The sequence below is a fragment of the Schistocerca piceifrons genome, chromosome 9 (genome assembly GCF_021461385.2).
Source record: "Schistocerca piceifrons isolate TAMUIC-IGC-003096 chromosome 9, iqSchPice1.1, whole genome shotgun sequence".
Taxonomy (NCBI): domain Eukaryota; kingdom Metazoa; phylum Arthropoda; class Insecta; order Orthoptera; family Acrididae; genus Schistocerca; species Schistocerca piceifrons.
Genome location: NC_060146.1, coordinates 52,220,937 through 52,242,436, shown reverse-complemented (window position 1 = coordinate 52,242,436; position 21,500 = coordinate 52,220,937). Strand labels below are relative to the sequence as shown.

The 21,500-nt window shown below is 42.2% G+C and overlaps 1 protein-coding gene and 1 non-coding gene across 2 annotated transcripts in view; one reads left to right on the top strand and one right to left on the bottom strand.

Moving 5' to 3' along the window:
* The window catches only part of LOC124716987, a 225,313-nt gene that overhangs the window by 59,480 nt on the left and 144,333 nt on the right, over nt 1–21,500 (top strand). The gene's annotated exons all lie outside the window — the stretch shown is intronic.
* On the bottom strand, nt 14,069–14,143 carry Trnas-cga. The gene has a single exon. It is a non-coding gene; the product is annotated as a tRNA-Ser (tRNA).

Sequence of the window (21,500 nt, the reverse complement as noted above, 5' to 3'; positions counted from 1 at the left end):
ATGTGATGCTACAGAAGAATGCTTAAGATTAGATAGGCAGATCACATAACTAGTGATGAGGTTTTGAATAGAATTGGGCAGAAGAGGTGTCCGTGGCAACAACACCATATCTTCATTCACAGAAACCTTAGATTTGTTGCACTGTTTTGAGTGTTGTATGTTACTGTACGACCTGGCATAACGCAGTGGTGAAATGATTGGTATAGACCGTTTTTTAATCATTAGTCTTCTGACTGGTATAATGTGATCCGCTACGAATTCGTCTCCTATGCCAACCTTTTCATCTCAGAGTAGCACTTGGGACCTACATCCTCAATTATTTGCTTGATATATTCCAATCTCTGTCTTTCTCTACAATTTTTATCCTCTCTCACTTTGCTGTCATGGCAGATATTCCCTGATGTTTTAGTACGTGTGCTATCATATTGTCCCTTTTTTTGTCAACGTTTTCCATATATTCCTATACTCGCTGATTCTGCTGAGAACCTCCTCATTCCATACCGTATCAGTTCACCTAAATTTCATCATTCTTCTGCAGCACCACATCTCAAATGCTTCGATTCCCTTCTATTCCGGTTTCTCCGCCGTTCATGTTTCACTACTATACAATGTTGTGCTCCGAACGTACATTCTTAGAAATGTCTTCCTCAAATTAAGGGCTATGTTTTCACTAGTGGATTTCTCTTGGCCAGGAATGCCCTTCTTGCGTTTGATGTCCTCCTAGCTCCGTCAGTAATGCGTTACTTTGTTGCCAAGGTATAACGATTCTGTATCTTCATCTACATCGTTATCACTAGGCCTTATGTTCCTCGCTGTTCACATACAGGAACTTCTCATTACTTTGCCTTTATTTCCACTTACTCTCAATCGATGATCTATACACATTAGACCATTCCTTTCAGCTGATACTGTAATTCTCCTTCACTTTCACTGAGGACAGCAATGTCATCAGCGACTCTTATCATTGATGTCCTTCCACCCTGAATCGTATTTTCAGTCTTTAACCTTCCTTTTATTCCCTTGACTGCTTCTTCGATGTACAGGTTGAACAGAAGAAAGACTAAATCCCCTGTCTTACATCCCTTTTAATCCGTGTACTTCCTTCCCGGTCTTGCACTCTTATTGTTCCTTCTTGTCGCCTGTATGTATTGCATATTATCCGTCTTTCCGTATATCTTACCCCAATTTTCCTCGGGAATTCGAACATCTTGAACCATTTACATTTCGAACGCTTTTTTAAGGTTGGCAAATCGTTGTTTCTTGATTTTTGTTCAGTCTTGGTTCCCTTGTCAACCTCAATGTCAGAACTGCCTCTCTGGAGCCTTTACCTTTCCTAAAGCCAAATTAATCGTCATTTAACACACCATGAATTTTATTTTCCATTCTTCTGTGTATTATTGTTGTGAGAAATTTGGATGCCTGAGGTGATAAACAGATAGTGCGATATTTTCGCACTTGTCCAAGTAATGGACGTCAATATGGGGTGTGTCCACCATTCGCCTCTGACTGCTTGGACCCTGCTGTGGACACTTTCAGCGAGGTGTGTGAAAGTCTTTGAACTCATTACCAGCGCATTCTTTCTCAAGAACCGAAATGAGAGAAGGCTGTGACGTTTCACGCTGCAGTCTGGGGCGAAGTGTATGTTCTAACTCATCCCATAGGTGTTACCTTGGGATCAGTTCGGTAATCAGGGAAAGCTAGTGCATTGCAAGAATGTTACTGTCCATTAACCATTGCCCCACAGATGATAATGACAGGGTGCATTCTCATGCTCATACAAACAATCCTCGTCACTGAACCGTTCCTTTACTGTACGCAGTGCACAATACTGCAAAATGTGTCCATTTTCTTCCCCATCTAGCATTTGCTTAAGGGGGGTAGAACGTCAAAAGTCTAAAGATATTCGATTTTTCAAAAATATGCTTTTATTGGCGCACATCCTTCTGAATAGTTTAATGTATAAAATATATATATTTGAGAGATTATAAGATTGAGAGATTATAGGTGTACCAAGATGCTGGTGATAGTAAAGTTTTTCCTTGAGGTTAAAAAATGTGGGCGGCCGAAGTGGCCGAGCGGTTCTAGGCGCCTTAGTCTGGAACCGCGCGACCGCTACGGTCGCAGGTTCGAATCCTGCCTCGGGCATGGATGTGTGTGATGTCCTTAGGTTAGTTAGGTTTAAGTAGTTCTAAGTTCTAGGGGAATGATGACGTCAGAAGTTAAGTCCCATAGTGCTCAGAGCCATTTGAACCTTTTTTTTTTCTTCAAAAATGTGCTCCATATGGAACTGAGATTACTGTGCAGAAATTAGAATGTGTGGGACATGTACAGAAAAGATTTGGCACTGGACTTAGAAGGCTGAGACAAGACTTGTCAGGAAAAAGATCAAATGGGATGGGAATGAAAGAGAGAGGGCGACCGACGGATGCAGAAATTAACAAGCTACAGACATATTATGTCTTGGCAATAAGAAGGACCACAGGGGAATTCAAGAATATGAAGCAAGCAGTTTTGGCCTTATACTTCCACAGAATGTCCACAGACAATAACCTCATTCACAATTTATGCCCAAAAGGAAGTGAATCATTATGTAGCTACCAAAGGTCAATTGTTGCTGGTGAAGAATATGTCACAGGAATTCTCTACCAACTACTATAATGGACGCCATCAAACGTATATGCAGGGGCCTTGCAAATGAAAACACTTACTGAAGAAATTTATTCATGGTGGTACCAAAAACGCAAATAAAAGTATTAACCAATGAGTATGGGAAAGATTGGGAAAAACCATTTTTGTGCACTTGCTATTCGTGTTTATGATGTAGTTTCATGTTTTAATGATGGTGTGCAAAGCAGGAAATATGTTTTAGAGAAAATGGGAACCAAGCCCGGAATGAATTGTGAAAGCAGATAAATCATTTTTGGAGGTGATAAAATCAAGAAGAGTGCATCATAGGAATGTGAAAAGGAGGAAAACTGATTTAGAAAATGAAAAACAACCTGCTTACGGTGCTGCACAGTTCTAAAAGAATGCCAAATATAAGCAGAAACTAACTTTAACGGGCATTTTTCGCAAAACACAAATTTCCCCCTTAAATACATGTAAAATCCAAATTAAACATTCTATTACTTTCAAACTTTGTATGCTTATTAAACATAAACTCCTTAGAGCAAAACTCTATAATTTTCCAATTCTATTAAAACTGTGCTAAAACTTGAGATAATTAACTATAATATTTGAGTTTTTTCTAAAAATGAAGATTAAAGCGTAAAACCTCATTCATTTTTTCATAAATTAAATAAATTCTAGAGTTTCATACACCTGTGAGTATGGTTTGTATGCTGTACGAAATTCATCGAAGAATCTGTCTTACATATGAAGAAAAGTGTACCTATAGTAAGAGATGCTATAGGTGCGTAAGTGAAAAAATGATGAAATTTCACATGCAAAAAAAAATTTTGTTATGTTTTTGAACTTCCACTGCTATGAGTGTTCCTGGTCATGCTGACAAAGTCTTGTGATTTTATTTGTAAAACTGTAGGCAGTGGGAACTAAAATATCCTGTGGTGCCTCTCCTGCTCCAAGTCCGCGAGTTTGACGCCGTACTCCCCTTAGTTGGAGTAAGGATAACACGCTCTGACGACGAACAACACCCGTCTGCTGTTATACTACCTTCTCCGTATTTCACTGTTAATACTACACATCACGGCTGGCATCATCGTTCTCCGGGCATTGGCCAAAGCGAAACTCTTCCACCGGCTTTCCACAAGTCTTAGAGTGATTCGTCAGTCCAAATCATTCGTTTCCATTAATCAACTGTCGAGTATGTTATTCCTTACACCACATCAAACATCACTTAACATTTACTACAGATGCTTTGCTCTGAGGATGAAAGATGTTTTAAACGATAGATTTTAGCACAATATTGCACTTACAGTATTTACAGTATGCTTTTGTGCAGTCATTTTCGACAGTTTGAAGTCACCATTTGAACTTCGTTGAACTTCCCATTCTGCCACGCTGAACAATAATGCTCGCCGGCTGTATAACGTAGTCATCGTCAGAATAATATTACGACGCTAATCCCACATCACCATAACTCACCACGTGGTTGCTGACAACAACATCAAAAAATCATCTCCGCTCTGGGTTTGTATACAGGGTGTAACAGAATTCCGTTTAAAATTTGGCAGAATGAACAGAATGAAAACTTAAACATTTTCGTATAAGGAACTTATAGCCGGAAATGTGAAATGAAGTTCCCACAGTATTATGCACTTTCTACACATTCGGTAGACTAAATGAAACACCAAAATACAATAGTTCGGAAAAGTTTATTGACACTTCAATAGAAGAACATAATGGAAATCTAATCTACGTCTACACTATTGGAGAGTAAATAATTACTGTGACGATCATCAACTTCCTTACTTAATGCGCCACGACGAATCATGTTTTGTCGGATTCTCTTTAAGATTCTGCGCTCCCCTCTGATGGTATCTGTTGTGGACTGGCAAGACAGCCAATCCACTATGACAGGTAGCCGAAAGACACGCGTTTAAGCTCACGCAGGATGGCGTGAGGTGTGGAACAGGACAAGGTCTTTATAGTAGCAAAAATAGTACGTAGCTTCTGGAATACTTAACTTTAATCCATAATTGGTGAACATCGGTACATGCATCACAAAATAAATAGCAATTGATAATGGCGCCTTGCTAGGTCGTAGCAAATGACGTAGCTGAAGGCTATGCTAACTATCGTCTCGGCAAATGAGAGCGTAATTTGTCAGTGAACCATCGCTAGCAAAGTCGGCTGTACAACTGGGGCGAGTGCTAGGAAGTCTCTCTAGACCTGCCGTGTGGCGGCGCTCGGTCTGCAATCACTGATAGTGGCGACACGCGGGTCCGACGTATACTACCGGACCGCGGCCGATTTAAAGGCTACCACCTAGCAAGTGTGGTGTCTGGCGGTGACAACACAGTATCAAACAATGTCATCTGTAATAATGTGTTCAATAAGCTCAGATGACACTAGATGGCAGGTTGAATCTCGGTAGAACAGTGCGGCGGCATAGTAGAAACTAAAACCTTCCTGATAACACAGTTTTGCTTCCTCAACAAGAAACGCATAATCGTTGGCTCACGAGGAAAAAATGCTAAAAAGTACGCTACGTGCTACTCGTAAACTGACGTTTTTCGTGTTGCATCGCTTGATAACACGCTATCTTTCATGATAAAAATGTTAAGCAGGCAGCACTGGAACAAAGGGAGATAACTATTAACTTTTTCTCCCCACCAAGGCCTGAGCAGTTATCCATCAAGTCTGCTTATCCGTTCCTGCCACTGACGATTTCACGTGCTCAAGATATTCACCGTTAATCTCGTAATCAGATACTACAGGCTTTGTTTCTCAAAGGCACTCTCTTACATTTATCCGCCTTTAAATACAACTATCACTGATTACACCAAGTGGAAAATGATGTGTTGGCAGAAGAGCCAACACCGTGTTGCTAGAGGAGGCCGAAATGTACGCGTTTAATCTCACGCAGACTGGCGTGAGGTCTGGAACAGTTAAAGGAGTTATACTATGAAGAAAAGAACGTAGCGGCTGGAATACTTAACTTTAATCCATAATTGGAGAACATCGCTCTTGATGATACATAATTACAATCTCAATATAAACTGGTAATGGCGCCTTGCTAGGTCGTAGCAAATGACGTAGCTGAAGGCTCTGCTAACTATCGTCTCGGCAAATGAGAGCGTAGTTGTCAGTGAACCATTCCTAGCAACGTCGTCCGTACAACTGGGGCGAGTGCTAGGGGGTCTCTCTAGGCCTGCCGTGTGGCGGCGCTCGGTCTGCAATCACTGACAGTGGCGACACGCGGGTCCGACGTATACTAACGGACCGCGGCCGATTTAAAGGCTACCACCTAGCAAGTGTGGTGTCTGGCGGTGACACCACAGAAAATGTTGCTCACGATTTTCTGCATTTCATTGCGATCGTACAGCGACTATGCTATTCTATAGAGAACAATGTCCTCAGCGATCAGCGTCGTGATGCTAGTTGCGTGGTAAACTGTTTACGATGCTACATTCTCCAACCCTGTTCCGTCGGAGTTGTTTCAAGTATCCTCTCCACCGAACGATGTAGCGTAGCGGTCAATACACTGGACTCAAATCCCGGAGGAAGACGGTCCAGCCACCCAGATTCAGCTTTTCCGTCATTAAACTATAACCTTCCTTTCTTCTACTTCAGCCACCATCAACCATTTTACTGATCAAATACTGAAATAAATAGTAAATTCTATTTTCGTAGTCTCCATTCCAAAGACTGATTCGACGCATCTCTTCTCCATGCTGCTCTGTCCTGTGCAAGTCTCTTCATCGCTGAATAACTAATGCATACTACATCTTTCATCTCTTCCTCCTCTACTATTTTTACCTCTCACACTTTCCTCCAATACTAAATTAGTGATTCCTTCATGTGTCAGAATGTGTCCTACCATCCGATCCGTTCTTTGGACATGTTGTGCGACAAATTTATAGTTTCCCCAATTCCCCAATTATGTTCAGTACTTACTAATTAGTTATGTGATCTACAACCCAATCTTCAGCATTCTTCTGCAGCACCACATTTCGAAAGCTTCTATTCTCATTTTATCTTCACTGTTTGTCGTCCCTCTTTCACTTCCATTCATGGCTACACTCCAGACAAATACTTTAAGAAAAGGCTTTACATTCGATGAAAACAAATTTCTCTTCTTCAGAAATGCTTTTCTTGTCATTTCCAGTCCTCATTCCATATCCTCTCTGCTTCGGCAAACAACAATTATTTTGCTGCCAAAATAGCAAAACTCATCTACTACTTTAAGTGTTTCGTTTCTTAATCTGAATCCCTTAGCATCACACTATTTAATTCACTACATTCCATTACCCTTGTTTTGATTTTGTTGATGTTCATCCTATATCCTTCTTTCAAGACCCTATCCATTCCGTTCAACTGGTTCAAATGGCTCTGAACACTATGGGACTTAACATCTATGGTCATCAGTCCCCTAGAACTTAGAACTACTTAAACCTAACTAACCTAAGGACATCACACAACACCCAGCCATCACGAGGCAGAGAAAATCCCTGACCCCGCCGGGAATCGAACCCGGGAACCCGGGCGTGGGACGTTCAACTGGTCTTCCAAGTCCTTTGCTGTATCTGACAAAATTAGAATCTCCTCAGCAAACCTCAAATTTATTATGTCTTCTCCCAGAACTTTCATTCCAACTCCCAATTTTTTTTTGTTTCCTTACTGCTTGATCAATGTACATATTGAATAATATTTGGGATATGCTAGAACACTGTGTCATTCCCTTTTCAATCACTGCTTCCCTTTCATGCCCCTCGACTCTTACAACTGCCGCCTGGCTTCTGTACAAGTTGTAAACAGCCTTTCGCTACCTGTATTTTACCTCTGCTACCTTAAGAATTTCAAAGAGAGCATTAAACTTAACATTGTCAAAAGCTTTCTCTAAGTCTACAAATGCTATAAATGTAGGTTTGTCTGTCTTTAATCTATCTTCTAATATAAGTCGTAGGGTCTGTATTGCCTCGCGTGTTCCTGAAATTCTCCGGAATCCAAACTGATCTTCCCCGAGGTCGTTTTCTACCAGTTTTTCCATTCTTCTGTAACGAATTTGTGTTAGTATTTTGCGATCATGAATTATTAAACTAATATTTCGATAATTTTCACACCTGCAGCAACAGCTTTCTTTGGAATTGGCATTACCACATTCTTCTTGTAGTCTCCCAAGGTCATCAGAGGATCTGACGGAATATCGTCTACCTCCGGAGCCTTTTTCCCACTTATATTTTTCAGAGATTGTCAAATTCTGTTCACAGTATCATATCTCCCACCTCACGTCCAATTTCCTTTCTATAACATTGCCTTCAAGCTCATCTCCCTTGTATAGACCCTTCCAACTTTCAACTTTCCCATCTTTGTATAGCACTGGTTTCCCGTCTGAGTTATTGATATTAATACAGGTGCTTCTCTTTTCCACAAAGGCGCTTTAATTTTCCCGTAGGCGCTATTTATCTTCCTGCTAGTGAAATATGCTTCTAAATCCTTACGTGTGTCCTCTAGACACTCCTGCTTAGCAGTTTTGCACTTCCTGTCACTCCTATTTCTTAAACGTTTGTATTCCCTTTCGCCTGCTTCGTTTATCCCATTTTCAAATTTCATTTCATCAGTTAAATTCAATATTTCTTGTGTTGCCCAAGGATTTCTACTACCTTTTTATATTTGATCCTCTGATGCCTTCACTATTTCATCTCTTAAAGCTACTCTCCCCTACTTTCCCCTGTTCTAGTCAAACGTTGGCTTATTCTCCCTCAGAAACTCTCAGCAACCTCTAGTTCTTTCAACATATACAGGTCACATCTTCTTAATTTCCTACCTTTTTCCACATCTGCCCGTGGTGATGTCTTACAATTTAAAACCTGGTTTCTAAATGTCTGTCTTACCATTATATAATCAATTCGAAACCCTCCGATGTCTTCAGATCTCTTCCACGTATAAAACCTCCTTTGACGATTCGTAAACCAAGTGTTAGCGATGACTGAATTATGCTTTGTACAAAACTCTAAGTGACGGCTTCCTCATTTATTTTCTGCTCCCAGTCTATATTCATCTGCTATTATCCCTTTTCCTTTTCGTACTATCGAATTCCAGTTCCACAACGCTCTTGAATTTTCATCTCCCTTCACTGTCTGAGTAATTCAGTTTATCCCATCGTACATTCCTCCAATCTCTTCATCATCTGCAAAGCTAGTTAGCATATAAACTTGTATTACTGAGGTGGACGTGGGCTTCCTGTCTTATCTTGGCTACAATAATGCGTTCACTGTGCTGTTCACAGTAGCTTGCCCGCATTCCAATTTTCTTATTCATTATTAAATCTACTCCTGCATTAACCCTATTTGATTTTGTATTTATAATCCTGTACTCACCTGACCAGTTCCTTCTGCTACCGAACTTCACTAATTCCCACTATATCTCATTTTACCCGATCCATATCCCTTTTTAAATTTTCTAACCTAACATTCCACACTCCAATCTGTAGAATGCCAGTTTTATTTCTCGTGATGACAGCATCCTCCTGACTTGTACCCGCCCGGAGATCCGGATTATTTTACTTCTGGAATATGCTACGCAAGAGGACGCTATCATGAGTGAAACATACAGTGGAGCTGCATGCCCTCGCGAAAAATTACGGTTGTAGCCTCCCCTTGCTTTCAGCCGTTCGCAGCACCAGCACAGCAAGGCCGTTTTGGTTAGTGTTACAAGGCCAGATCAGCCAGTCATCCGGACTGTTGCCCCTGCAACTACTGAAAAGGCTGCTGCCCCTCTTCAGAAACTACACGTTTGTCTGGTCTCTCAACAGACACCCCTCCGTTGTGGTTGCACCTACGGTACGGCTATCTGTATCGCTGAAACTCGCAGCCCACCCGGCATCGGCAAGGTCATGCTAACAGTTATATATCTAGAAAGAAAAAAAAAAAAAGGAAAACTGTAGTCTGACGTTGGAACCTGATCCGGCATTGATTAAATTTACAATTGACCAGCTGACTGCCCAGTGCTGCCCTCGTACATAGTTCATCAAATGGACTAATAGAACTGAACTATTAGTCCAGCTGTTCTTTCCCGCTCTCTCCACCCCTTCCCCCACTGTGTCCTTCTGCTCATGCCCTTTCTCAGTTACCATATTCACCCCCACCCAAACTCAAGGCTCCCCCCCCGCCCCCCGTCCGGTCCGACAGCAGTGTTTCTTTCCAGACAGTAAGCAAACTGCGAACCAATTGTGGTTCATTTCCATTCAGCAGTCGAGTTTTTTCCCAGTGACTTTGCCCACATTCACACATGTCGCATATGTTTACTATATTTTCACATATATTTCACGTGCATCACTAACGAATTTCGTCCCGCAATTTAGTTTTCACGAAGCTCATTGTTTATGACTATAAATAGATAATTTAATGAAACAGTCTTAGTGGGACTTATGGCTTGGCAAGACTGAACTACGTGAGTCAGTGTTGATGCCGACCGAAGTTGTTGGGACACGCAAAGAGTTTTCCAGTTTTTCAGTAATTCGTGTTCTCATTTGTGTTTTGATACAGTTCACCGACTGAAAATATGTTACAATACATAAGGGTTTCCGAATGATGAAATCATCAGTAAAACACATCTGTAAAACGTGAGATGTTTCTTCTCGTCCAATTACGTTTTGTAGATCTCTTCCAAACCAACTTGATTAAATCTATACTTTAACTGTGCATTACACTGCATTTCGCAGTATAGCGTTTGTAAATGTCCCGGGAGTGAATTAATTTCTTTTCTACCTTTGAATGTGCAACCCTTAAATACCATCAGTATAACATATTATTGTAATCAAGCAGTTTCTTATTTTGTACAAATTAGTTCAAAAGTAGGTGCTCAGACAAACACCAGTGCTAGTATCACTTCGCACACCTTCGTACCGTAATTGTATACTCGTACATAAAATAAGAGCATATCTACTAACAGTAAAGACAAGCATCACACATTAACTGAAAAATAAACGAATAAAGACTAGCTCTTCTTTGTTGAACTGACAGCAGGTCTCCCTCGATCAGTTGTGGAGTTCGTATAAACGAAAAGTGATGTTATGTTTACGGCTGACAGCTTGCGAAATTGCAGTAAAGTGAACTGTGGAATGTAATGGCTGTGTCTGACGTTCCTCTTACATGCGCAGCCCGACGGACACATCCTGTTTCGAAATTATCACGCTTTCTGTGTAGCCCCTGAAGATGACCAGAAGATTCTGCGTCGAAATATTGCGGCAGGAAGTTGCAAACATCCGGAAGTTCGCCCGAAATTTTGTGGAACCACATGCTTGCTGTTTGTCGGTTGCTGATCGCGGGGGTGGGCTGTATATCTACAAGATGGTCACTTTTTTCAGACACGAATACAGAAGAAAATGTAACAATAGTTGAGTCAATGAACTAAGATATTACTATAGTAATGGGATACGACACGAGCAACGCTTGATAGAATGGTATTTAGTGGGGTTATATGTGAAATAAAAGATTTTTTCCATTCACATGAAAGAGCTCCGCAGGCAGAAAATCAGTACCGCACGAATGCGGATTGGCCACACATACTGTGCACACTCCCGTCTTTCAAGCAGCACCAGCCCTCGTACCTGGTTCGATGAACACTCAGGTTCAAAACTGAACCTCGACTGTCCCTCTGAATCAGGCGATTTTAGCCACATAGTGAATGTCTTGGACTATTTTGTTTCCTAGCTCTGCGGTACCTCACCACGAATGAATGCCTCCAGCTGGATACCGCCTGCCTAAAGGTATTTCCTGACCCTCTTACTCGCAGAGTTGAGCCCCCTACCAAGTCCAGACCCGGTGCTAGACGGTATTAGCGCGGTACCTTCTGAGGGGTGGCTAATGTCTCGTCAGACGTCCTAACCACGTTGTCTAATTGCGACACTGCCGGCATCCCAGATGGAACCGGAATATTGTTGTGACAGATGCGTCACCGGCGTACACAGGCAAGCGGTACGGATTTCCGGTGGTTGACGGCTGCGGCGAGAAACAGTGGTCGTTGACGTCTCGCACGTGGCGGCCTCGGTGATTTGCAATCTCCGGGCAGCCACAGCCTCGAGGCCGGAAGCTGACAGCTCCTGCGTCCAGCTATCTGCCTCGCCGTTTCCTGATGACGAGCTCAGCGCAGAAACACGTCCAGTTGTCGAAGCACAGCTGGCTCCTCAACTCGAATATGGCCAAAGATAGACCGAAGAAAGTCAACCCTACTTTTATGACATCTGTACACTGCGCTATATACAGGGTTATTACAAATGATTGAAGCGATTTCACAGCTCTACAATCACTTTATTATTTGAGCCCTTTTAGTGATTCGGCAGACATCAAGCCGATAACCAAGTTCCTCCCACACTCGGCGCAGCATGTCCCCATCAATGAGTTCGAAAGCATCGTTGATGCGAGCTCGCAGTTCTGGCACGTTTCTTGGTAGAGGAGGTTTAAACACTGAATATTTCACATAACCCCACAGAAAGAAATCGCATGGGGTTAAGTAGGGAGAGCGTGGAGGCCGTGACATGAATTGCTGATCGCGATATCCACCACGAACGATCCATCGGTTTTCCAATCTCTTGATTAAGAAATGCCGAACATCATGATGGAAGTGCGGCGGAGCACCATCCTGTTGAAAGATGAAGTCGGCGCTGTCGGTCTCCAGTTGTGGCACGAGCCAATTTTCCAGCATGTGCAGAGACACGTGTCCTGTAACGTTTTTTTCGCAGAAGAAAAAGGGGCCGTAAACTTTAAACCGTGAGATTGCACAGAACACGTTAACTTTTGGTGAATTGCGAATTTGCTGCACGAATGCGTGAGGATTCTCTACCGCCCAGATTCGCACATTGTGTCTGTTCACTTCACCATTAAGAAAAAATGTTGCTTCATCACTGAAAACAAGTTTCGCACTGAACGCATCCTCTTCCATGAGCTGTTGCTACCGCGCCGAAAATTCAAAGCGTTTGACTTTGTCATCGGGTTTCAGGGCTTGTAGCAATTGTAAACGGCAAGGCTTCTGCTTTAGCCTTTTCCGTAAGATTTTCCAAACCGTCGGCTGTGGTACGTTTAGCTCCCTGCTTGCTTTATTCGTCGACTTCCGCGGGCTACGCGAGAAACTTGCCTGCACGCGTTCAACCGTTTCTTCGCTAACTGCAGGCCGACCCGTTGATTTCCCCTTACAGAGGCATCCAGAAGCTTTAAACTGCGCACGCCATCGCCGAATGGAATTAGCAGTTGGTGGATCTTTGTTGAACTTCGTCTTGAAGTGTCGTTGCACTGTTATGACTGACTGATGTGAGTGCATTTCAAGCGCGACATACGCTTTCTCGGCTCCTGTCGCCATTTTGTCTCACTGCGCTCTCGAGCGCTCTGGCGGCAGAAACCTGAAGTGCGGCTTCGGCCGAACAAAATTTTATGAGTTTTTCTACGGATCTGTAGTGTGTAGTGACCATATGTCTATGAATGGAGCTACAGTGAATTTATGAAATCTCTTCAATCATTTGTAATAGCGCTGTAGTTAAAAGACCACTGTTTTGAAGCCCCGTAAATGTCTCCCATTTCGACGCAGAATTTTGAAATTCGGTTCAGGGATGCCTACAGTCTTCCTCAAAGCTGCAAACCACGCTCTGGCTGGCAGACGCTTCAAACAGCAATGTGTAGTCGCATGTGGGAAAACAAGGTCAATGCTCGAAAGTTTGTGGGGGATGCTTGGTTTGTGGGACGCCCAACTGCGCCGCCATCAACGCCAGTACAAAGTTTCAATTTTTACGCAGTCTAATTTTTTACGCAATCCGGTCTAGCCACTGTCACGAATGATGATGATGATGACGATGAAGAGGACAACACACCCAGTCCCCAGGCAGAGAAAGTCCCCTATCCGGCCGGTCATGTGGGTTGTAACGACACCTAATGGCATCTCACTGCCACCAAATTTCACCCCAATCTGCCAAATGTTACCGTGCAGGTGCCACATGATGGGTTGTTATGCTGTCTTTCCGGTTAAATACATTTTTACTGTTAAGAGTTGTTGTAGACTGCCTTTAAAAATCTTAATATTACGATTCCTGCTTATATGCGTTTAATCGCAATTATCGAATAGTGTTTCATTCCGCCTAGGGTTGATTATTTTAGTACTAGAATAGTACTATAACATTTGAAACCTAAAGACGCCTGCGTGGTACTCATTTAGCATCTGTAGTAATACTGTCTGCCAGAAAAATAATTTACTGTTGTATTAGTTTATGCTTTCATTGACTTTATATAGCAAAACTCTTTACCGCTCACAAACATAGCATTGTTAAGTGTCTACGTTAGTCCAGGCCAAGTCTCATGTTGGGCTTTACGACAAAATTCAGTAAGAAAGTCCAGAATGAGATTTTCACTCTGCAGCGCAGTGTGCGCTGATATGGAACTTCCTGGAAGATTAAAACTGTGTGCCCGACCGAGATTCGAACTCGGGACCTTTGCCTTTCGCGGGCAAGTGCTCTACCAACTGAGCTACCGAAGCACGACCCACGGCCGGTCCTCACAGCTTTACTTCTGCCAGTATCTCGTCTCCTACCTTCCAAACGTTACAGAAGCTCTCAGTTGGTAGAGCACTTGCCGGCGAAAGGCAAAGGTCCCGAGTTCGAGTCTCGGTCGGGCACACAGTTTTAATCTGCCAGGAAGTTTCAGTAAAAAAGTGTTTGGAAATTGTACTGCTACCCTTCTCTTCTAGCCTTAAAATGAACAACCAAATAATAACGTCGTGTGACCAGGGCCTCCCGTCGGGTAGACCGTTTGCCTGGTGCAAGTCTTTCGATTTAACGCAAGTTCGGCGACTTGCGCGTTGATGGGGATGAAATGATGATGATTAGGACAACACAACACACAGTCCCTGAGCGGAGAAAATCTCTGACCCAGCCAGGAATCGAACCCGGGTTCTTAAAATTGACGTGCTATCTCGCTGACCACTTTTTTTTATGATCTTTATTGAACAAACTAAAAGTACATTTATATACACTATGCAAGAGTTCTTCAAGGTACCATTTAAACATATACAAATGACTGTTAGTTAAAAAATATTAGAAAAACATTAAATACAACAAAATATTACATATTCTATCTTCTTCCTGTTTCTGTTTTTTTATTTGTTTTTTTGGTCGATGCATGAGAACGTGGATAAGGGTGTTGCATCATGTGACAGGTAGGCATGGCACACCCCAACTTTGAGGAGGGTCAAGGAAGACGCTGCGGAGGTAACCGGCAAAAGTTTGTCGGTAAGATGGTTTTCGGGTGAGGGTGCTATGCGCGGTCACAACCTTGTACTAGAAGTCAAGGACTGTATGCGGACCACTCTGAAAGAGGTATTCTAAAGCCTGTCCTCGAAACGAGATCAGTGTATGGTGCTTAGCAAGAGGGTAGTGAAATGTCTGGGCAACAACAGGAAATTCGGGGCACGGAGGTAAAAGCCCACGATTCGTTGGATGAGGAGCCATACGTTTCGTTTCAGGGGGCACGTAAGACGGTGTTCGTCGGTGTCTTCGAGCTGACAGTCGGGGCAGAGTGGGGAGGTGGCCAGTCCTATGCGATAAAGTCGACTATTAGTCGGGAATTTGCCACTGACTAAAACATACCAGAGTGCAGACACAGACGACGGTAAAAAGGGTGCATGCACACACCCCCAACCGCTCGCCAGTTAATAATCCAACTGCTAAGTGCTGATAAATGTTACTGAATTTCGTATGTAGATGTGTGTCAATTCCTAAAGAACCAAACTCCTAGACTTACACTCTACTTAACGTAACTAAGGACCCAAGCTCACATACACGTACACACACACACACACACACACACACACACACACACACACACACACACACACATATCGCGTCAATTCAGGATAAAACTCCAAGCTTTCGACCACTACCTTCGTGGTCGTCGTCAGGGCTAAAACTAACTGCCGTGAACTAGCGATGTTCCCACTTTTACATGCAAAGGACGGCTTCTGATTGGCTGGAATACGTCATAGCAATAGCGATGTGGCGCGTAGTGAAGTGGTGCCCTCTACTTCCATAGATGTAGTTTCTATCCCGCGTTGCTTGCAGCGCAATCCCTTGAATCTGCATGTAAAGTGCTGGAAGTTTTCCTCTGCGATTTTTCTTTATCCAGTGCACCCTTCCAGGTGTTGCTAAGTCCATAGCCGTTGTCTCTGTTAAAGTTACTATCGCTGAGTCTAATTTCGACTGCTTCCCGGATCACAGAGTCCCAGTAATTTGATGCTTGGGCTATTACTCTGGTTTCATCAAATGCAGCCTCGCTAGTTTACTACAGTCAGTTTTAGCCCTGACGACGACCATGGAGGTAGTGGTCGAAAGCTTGGAATTTTATCCTGAATTGACGCGGCATGTACACCGAGAGATTTTTATTCAAGAAATACGTCGCTAAAGACTTCGTAGCCAAAACTCTTTACTGTTCACAAAAATAGTGTTATAAGTATCTACGTTAGTCCAGGCCAAGTCTCATGTTGGGATTTAAGTCAAAATTCAGTACGACAATATTTGGCAATTGCACTGCTCCGCTTCTCTGCTGGCCTGAAAATGAAGCAACCAAATTTAAATTGTTGCAGGTCGTGCGCCTTTTGCAAGTTTAGTTTAAATTCATATTTGCCGCGCAATCGCGGCGGCTGCAACTCTTCAGCGATGATGGTCGAACAGCTGAAAATGCTAAGCGCTGAAAAATCTTAATCAGTTTGATGTGTGTGTGTGTGTGTGTGTGTGTGTGTGTGTGTGTGTGTGTGTGTCAGTTCCTAAAGCACCAAACTGATGAGGTCATCGGTCCTTACACACTACTTAAACTAACTAACACACATCCATGCCCGAGAGAGGACTCGAACTTATGGCGGGTTGTGTTGTGGCGTAGGTTAACAGCCACGCCACTCGGAAGTAGCCGAAAGGCACGCGTTAACTCACGTAGGCTAGAGATAGGTCTGAAACAGGATACGTAATGAATGCTATAAAGAAAAGTACGTAGCTGCTGGAATACTTAACTTTAATCCATCCTTGTTGTACATCGCTATTGACGATACAAGTGAGACTCTGTAGATTCAGGCAATAAACTACTAATGGCGCTTTGCTACGTCGTAGCCATTGACTTAGCTGAAGGCTATTCTAACTATCTGCTCTGCAAATGAGCGAGGCTTCGACAGTGTGCATCGCTAGCTAAGTCGTCCGTACAACTGGGGCGAGTGCTAGTCCGTCTCTCGAGACCTGCCGTGTGGTGGCGCTCGGTCTGCCATCACTAACAGTGGCGACACGCGGGTCCGACATGTACTAATCGACCGCGGCCGATTTAAAACTACCACCTAGCAAGTGTGGTGTCTGGCGGTGACACCACAGGTTGGGCCGCACGATCCGTGACATGGGGCATCTAACCGTGCGGCCACTACGCGCGGCAATGAATTTGATATGGAAGGGTATTGATAGTACTTAAATAATTCCAAAAAATGTTGTATGACCACATATTGAAATATTTAACAAATTTATACACACGCGCACGCACGCACACATGCACGGACGCACGCACCTGATTACTCGAACAGATAGTCACTTAGTTTACATAGGCCTCACAAAACCGAATTTCGCAAACCGATTTCCCAATACCGTTTCTGGGTGGTCATGTAAATACTCCAAAATCAATTCTGGAAATCCGCTTCTGGTTGCCTGTTTTCCAACTACGCAATCGATTTTCGCTCCAATCTATACACAACCGATTCCCAAACGTGCTTGGGCCCTCATGTTTCGTCCTATTTTTAAAAATTGTCAGCTAAAGTGGACGTAGCGGCTCTTTGTACAGTGAAGGATAGGTAGAAATATTAGACTGAGGCTGTTTACACCTAGTCTAACTGACGAGAAATAGCGATTGTACTGAGTACAACTTTGAACATGGCTGACGTTTGCAGCAACCGTATAGACAAATTTGAAAAATATGTAAAAGTCAGCCAACCGGTTGAATAGGTTTTCTATATACCTTGACCAGGTTTCGTCACCTCTAAGGGTGACTTCATCAGAAGGTAAGGTAATTACATGAAGAACATATCGCAAAGATGTACAGTGATTTAAGAGCCGAGTTGCTCAAGTCATACATTAAAATATAAGACATAATGTCTGAGGTGACCACACCGGTGGTACTTCTGTTTTAACGTTTGACTTCTTGAAGAACATTATGTCTTACATTTTAATGTAAGACTTGAGCAACTCAGCTCTTAAATCACTGTACATCTTTGACAATATGTTCTTGATGTAATTACATTACCTTCTGATGAAGTCACCCTTAGAGGTGACGAAACATGGTCAAGGTATATAGAAAATCTATGCAACCGGTTAGCTGACTTTTACATATTTTTCAGATTGTACTGAGTATGTCATAAACTGTAACAACCGTAACAATTATTATGGTTGCGATACCGCCATCTTTGTGTACATAATTGCATCTGGTGAAATTTCTTGGTGTGTGAGTGGTATTGCAGATTATGTGTACAAATATGCTTAAAAAAAAGTGCATCATACATTCTTCGCTGCTGCATAATCGCAAGCAGTCAGCACTGGAACGCAATGACGCGGTTTTTTCAACGACACCACCACCCCAAGGAAATTTCGTCATTTGGAGAAACAAAAAGTGAAAGCTAATTTAAAATGTGTCTTAACGTAAACTAACCGTTTGAAGATGAACCTTTCGGTTCGAAAATGATAACGGCGCTATTTCAAAAAAATAAATAGCATTGCTAAAAGTGGCTGCTTACTGTTGTCTTCTCTGTAAAAATCAACCTGTATTTTTTACACAGCCACGGGCTCAGAATGCCATCCTTCGACAAAACAGCAGCGACTAGCAGTGGCAAAAAGTGTGGACTGATAAGGCAAGGAATTGGGAGGTTCTCCGTAGTATCAGAAAGGAAAAGAATGTATCGCAAGCACTGATAAGAAGTGGAAAGATTATAGGACATCTGTTAAGATATCAGGGAACAACTTCCATGGCACAAAAAAGGAAAAAAAAAACACTTCTCCGCTGTCTGGTCAACAACCGTGGTTTGATCGTCTCCAGAAGATGTTGGGATTTCAGGGACTCCTTACAATTGTTTCTTTCCTCTTCCCTTCAAAGATTTCTAATACTGCCCGTCTATCTACCTTGTCTACAACTGTGACTGCTGAGACCAACTTTCCATTCCAGTGCTACACTTATTCTTGGCAATCGTTTTGGTTAGATTTGTGCTGAATTTCAGCACGTCTCGCTTCTGTAAACATTTTTCCTCAGACGTTGAAAAGAAGTTCGATTTATAACCTGGTTTTCAGTTTCATACCCTACAGCTTCTGCAGCAGTTATTAGTATGCAAACCCCATTTCTGTCACTGACCTACAAAATGCTTCACGAAGACGGTGAGTAAAAAGCTGCAGTGTACTTCTAGCTTTTGTTACTGCTGCTGTTTTTATTCTGGGTGATATTTGCTGAATGATGACGGAGGAATTTTCGATCTTGTTTGTGCTATCGCTTCCATTCCTCCTCGATGTTAAATGTTGTCTTTGTGACGCAGCAATCTCGTAACTAGCAAAAAAATTTTTTTTTTCTTCGTGCGTCCATTTTTTCTGGTAATTCGCACGGAAGTCAGTTTCTGTGCCTTTTCGTCCTTTCGTTTTACTTGATGATCAACGCCGGCTACGAAGTCAGGTCACCCTTTATGTCACTGAAACATTATAAATTTCACAATTTTGAACATGGCCGATAATGCAGCAACCGTAGACGGAATTTGTAATATTACTTGAAAATACAGCTCTTCGGTTGCACAGGTAAAACCTGTGCAACCGAAGAGCTCAATTTTCAAGTTATATTATAAATTATGTATTTCGTACCTTATTTCTTGCCTGTTTCAAAGCATCAGAATAAGCTATGTCAAAGAGCTCAACCATGTTTTTCACAAAGATATTTTTTTCTTTCCCTTTACCTGAAGTTCAAGTCAGATTCTTTGTAGACCTTCTAATTTATCGTACTGTCTAAGTAAAATTTCACTGCTAGTAAGGCTTCGTGATCTAAACCAAGAAATGGAAAGTTTCTGAATCGCTAGTGCGCCAATCTGCCTCATTATAGGACTGCAACTATTACTTTGTGGACGAAAACAAGACTTGCTTCAGAGAAAATAACTTGACTCCAACAATTTCATGGAAACCAGAACTACAAAAGAGGCATTGAAGTCTTTTCTTAACATCCGTTATCAGGAACGTGAAGAAGTTGAAGCTATATGTCTGGGGAGAACGCGACAGAACTCTCAGTTTTTACCAGTACTGTTAGCGGTTCTGAAACAATAATCTAAAAATCGAGATGCATGTCATCTTCACAGTATTCCTCAACAGGATTTTGCGAAACAAGATAAAACATTGCAAAAATATGCCGCTTTTCCATGAAAAGAAACTGACCACAATCGCTGACTGGAAGCCAGTACGTCAAATGTTGTCTGACTAGAAAATCACAAAAACATAGTGCGAAGGCTGGAATGTAACTATGTTCTAATACTATAGCAATTATCTATACAATATTTACTTTAACACTATTTATTTCTCATTTATCTTACATCACACACATAGGAAACACGATCGCACGCAACTATCGTCACGTAATTCTCTTTGTTTGGTTTAGAGTATTCGTCGCTAGGTTGCAGCACCCCCCAATTCAATGAAAGAAAGAAGCCACCTTTACCCCCGACTGCATACTGTAACCATCTACACCTACACTATTAAAATCTTACTATTACAAAGATGTGACATTTACCTCTTTATTTATGTAAATCATCAGTCTTTTGACTGGTTTGATGCGGCCCGCCATCCTCTTCTGTGCCAAACTCTTCATCTCAGAGTAGCACTTGCAACCTACGTCCTCAATGATTTGCTGGATGTATTCCAATCTCTGACTTCCTCCACAGTTTTTACTCCCTACAGCTTCCTCTGGTACCGTGGATGTTATTCCCTCATGTCTTAACAACTGTCCTATTGTACTGTCCCTCCTTCTTGTCGGTGTTTTCCATATATTCTTTGCCTCTCATTCCTTACCTTATCAATCCACCTAATTTTGAACATTTCTCTGTAGCACCACATATGAAATACTTCGATTCTCTTGTGTTCCGGTTTCTCCACAGTCAAAGTTTCACTACCATACAATACTATGCTCCAAACGCACACTCTCAGACATTTCTTTCTCAAATTAACACCCATGTTTGACACCAGTAGGCTTCTCTCGGCCAGGAATGGCCTTTTGCCAATGCTACTCTACTTTTGATGTCCTCCTTTCTCCCTCCATCATGGGTTATTTTGCTGCTTATCTAGCAGAATTCTTTACTTCGTCTACTTCGTGGTAATCGATCCTGATGTAAGGTTTCTCGCTGTTCTTATTTATGATACTTCTCAGTACTTTCGTCTTTCTTCGATTTACTCTCACTTCATATTCTGTACCCACTAAGACTATTCATTCCCTTTATCAGATCCTGTAATTCTTCTTCACTTTCACTGAGGATAGCAATGTTATCAGCGAATATTATCATTGATATAGTTTCACGTTGTTCTTTAATTCCACTCTTGAACCTTCCCTTTTGTTTCCATCACTTCTTATTCGATGTGTAGGTGAAACAGTAGGTGCGAAGGACGACATCCCTGTCTTACTCCCTTTTTAATCCGAGCACTTCGTTCTTGGTCTTCCACTCTTATTATTCCCTCTTCTTGTACATGCTGTCTGTTATCCGTCTTTCCCTATAATTTGCCTATATTTTCCTCAGAATTTCCAACATTTTGTGCCATCAGACATTGTCGAACGCTTTTTCTAGGTCGATAAACCAAATGAACATGTCTT